This window comes from Solanum stenotomum, chromosome 1 (genome assembly GCF_019186545.1).
Source record: "Solanum stenotomum isolate F172 chromosome 1, ASM1918654v1, whole genome shotgun sequence".
Taxonomy (NCBI): Eukaryota; Viridiplantae; Streptophyta; class Magnoliopsida; order Solanales; family Solanaceae; genus Solanum; species Solanum stenotomum.
Window position 1 is genome coordinate 72483926 of NC_064282.1, and position 3547 is coordinate 72487472.

Here is a 3547-nt window from a genome sequence, read left to right on the forward strand (position 1 = left end):
CCCCACACTCATGTTTCCAGATTTCTTCTTAGGTTGCTCCCTTTGCGCCTGTGGTTGATACCCATTGGCATTGCCTTGTGGCCTATAATGGTTTTGCCCTTGGCCTTGGTTCTGATTTCCACCCCAAGAAAAGTTTGGGTGGTTATGCCAACTTGGGTTATATGAGTTTTCATAATTTTGTTGGCCTCCTCCTCTCTGGCCATTTCCTACAAAATTAACAGAATCTGAGTTTATACCACATACCTCTGCACCGTGATCGCTACCTCCGCAGATCTCACACCAATATGGTGGTTGTTGAACTGCATTTACCTGTGCAGGCTGTTGTCCCAATTCCATGTTGCTAAAATGTGTACTCATCATATTCTACATAGAAGAAATCTGTGCAGTTAGAGCAGTCATCGCATCTACTTCCAGCATACCTGCAATTTTCTGTACTACAAGTTTCATTCCCCATCCATTCCACTCTAGATTACCCTGAGAGATCCGGTTCAGCAAGGTGAACAGTTCAACATAAGTCTTCTCTAAGGCCTGTCCACCTGCAGCTGAATCAAGCAAAATCTTAGTGTTAGGCTCCAGCCCTTCAATGAAGGTATGGACTAACACCTCAGTAGATTGATGATGATGAGGGCAGCTCATCAACATCGATTTAAACCTGTCCCAAGCTTGGTTCAAGTTCTCACCACCCTTTTTCCTAAAACTCAAAATATCATTCCTCAGCTTTGTTGTTTTCCCAGATGGAAAAAATCTGACGAGGAATTTCTGTGCCAAATCGTCCGTGGTGGTAATTGAATTCGCAGGCTTTGAGTTCAACCTTCTTTTTGCTTCCCCAAGCAGAGAGAAAGGGACTAAGGTGAGCCTCACATAATCTTTATTCACCCCAGTTGGAGTGTAAGTATCACTGATCTCGAGGAAGTTCTGAATGTGAACTATGGGATCCTCATGTGAGAGACCAGTAAACTGCCCATTCGTGTGCAAAATTTGCACCATACTCTGCTTCACTTCAATTCTCCCACCAGGTTCAGGTTTCTATATATACGAAGTCACATTGGTGGGGTGTGGGATTGCCACGTCTCGTACTTTCAACTCAGTAGCCATTGTCTCAGGTTTTTCTTCCTCTATTTTTTTTCCAGGATATTCTAGCTCACTTATAACTAGGGGAACCGGATATGCTAATCATCTGTGCCTTCTATGTAAGTGTACCAATCTTTTAGGTTTTGAGAGAGGCGATAACAATCCTTGATCGTCGTCTAGTTTGGAGTTTCAAAACAACCTGCAATAATGGAATGCTAAGATCAAGTTGTCAACACTTGCGTTTCAACTTTAGAAATAAGAAAAATTCAAATACTTTCTAATTCTAAAGTCCCTGGCAGTGGCCCCAAAAACTTGTTGCAGTGTAATCGCACAATCAAGTGCACGTGATCATACAAGTAATGAAGTGACTCTTTTTGCGAGCCGGGTATCGTACCCACACGGACTTACACTTAGAAACTATCAATTTCTCTAGTTTTCAATTAACCACAAATGTATTTCCAGATTTAAAGAGTAGTTTATTTCTATTTCCAAATTTTAAAACAAAATGTAACTAACACGATTCAGTTTCACGGGTTTCAAACAATGATTTGGGAAAGGTCTAGGGTTGCAGCTTCTATCATGATTCATGCAATCAATATCATTTATATGGGTAATTATTAACTATCGAATCAATGAATCACAGGGTTAGATGTATGATCATGGTCTGCCGACCTCTAATCGCCTACGATAGATAACACCCTAACTACATCATTGAGCGGGGATGGAGTGATTACCTACTGAGCATTAAGTTATCTTCCTGTATGGTGACCCAAGCGAGGTTTCTAGGTATATCACTATCCTAGAAATGAATCAACCCTAGCTATTTAGAGTTCAACATGCTCCTTATGCCCCATGTTCTATCCTCTTATTCCTCTCCCGAGTTCAATTCGGACAATGAATTTATTTCTATGGTGATCAATCATGAAATATGGAAAATAAGAACATAAGAAAGATTCATGTGATAGTCAATAATAAACCAAAAAAAAACAACTCTATCAATTACAATCATCCTGTAGCCACAATCCTAGAACTAGGGTAGTTAGCTACTCATAGTCCAATAATCAACATACAATGGTTATGAATTATCAAATGATTGAAAGGAAAAGAGTTTAAGAAATAACCCTAAAAACTATAGAAAACGTACTCAAAAGTCGTCGTTCTTCAAACCCAGAAAGAAACTCCCCAATAAAATAAAATAATGACCTATTGATACTACAAGTCAAAATGGCCAAATCTGGGACTTCAAGGCACGACGCTGAGGGACTTCCAAATTCTGATTCCAGGCACTTTGGCCTCTTCTGCGACGCGGGCACTCCACAGAGTGTTCTTCCTCGCGTTTGCTTCTTCGAATAAAACCTGGGACTTTTCTCTGCTATGCGCGAGCTACACGGAGGGTTCTGCCTCAATTCATCATTTTGCAAGCCAAATTATAACTCCTCTCCGCGGCGCGGAGACGATACGGAACTGCCTTAGTGGCTTTTCCTCCAACTTCTTTTGACGTGAAACCTCTATGTTCTTCAATTGTCCCTTTTAGCACTCGTTTCTCGAACTAATCTCACCTACACAACTAATCATGTTGGTTAGCTCATAAACAACTAAAATACTCTATATGACTTCAAACGAATACATTTTGAATTCAAACTAGCCATAATTGCGGGCATAATTAGCATTCTAAGCATATAAATATGCTTAAGATCATATGATATTGAGAATGTTTGCGTTCCATCATAAACCTGCAAAAAAAGTGATGTGTCTCACGGTTCCAATTGCATGAAGCTTCTAATCGGCATGGAAAGAATTGTGGCATATGCTCTCACACTCGTCATGAAGAATGTTGTTGTATTGGCTCAAGAGTTTTGTGTTCTCTCTCCATGAAGATGATGAAAAAATTCTCAATCAATACAGAACTCAATAGGTGGCTCTTTGGCGAAGATGCAGAGAAGTGAACTTATGAATGTTGTCGAAAATCAGTTATATCACCAAAAAATAATTATCATAAATTCATGAGGGTTTTTACCTTGATTTTTAGATATGTTGTAGACTTTGATGATTAGTTCCTATAGAATCAAGTCGCTTGTCATTCGAAATCTCCTATATCAAGATAGATATTTTTTGGTGAGACTGCATAGAACTATAAAAAAGAAGAAGACAGATTTGATGGCAAACTTCAAAAATCCATTCCCATCAATTCAGAAGGGTTTTGTCACGCCCCAAACTCAAGGGGGCGCAACTGACTCCTAATACCAAAACCCAGGCCCGAGCCGACCCTGCCGAACCATTTGCTACCAGCGCATGGCAGTCACATGCAATTAAGAAAACAAACAAGTATATCTCGGCTTAAAACTAAGCCTTCGGCCGACAAGGCCCCTGTCAACAGATCTATAAAAGAAACAGCTACTCCCAAGAATTCATATAAATAAACTGTCAACTAGCACAGAAGTCCTGATTGGGCCGTCAAGGCCACCATGATCTCTAT

The 3547-nt window shown here is 40.1% G+C and overlaps 1 non-coding gene across 1 annotated transcript; it reads left to right on the forward strand.

Annotated features, from left to right (window-relative positions):
* The first annotated feature begins 613 nt into the window (after window positions 1–613).
* Window positions 614–720, forward strand: LOC125854007 (small nucleolar RNA R71). The gene has a single exon (XR_007445306.1). It is a non-coding gene; the product is annotated as a small nucleolar RNA R71 (small nucleolar RNA).
* Window positions 721–3547: the final 2827 nt, after the last annotated feature.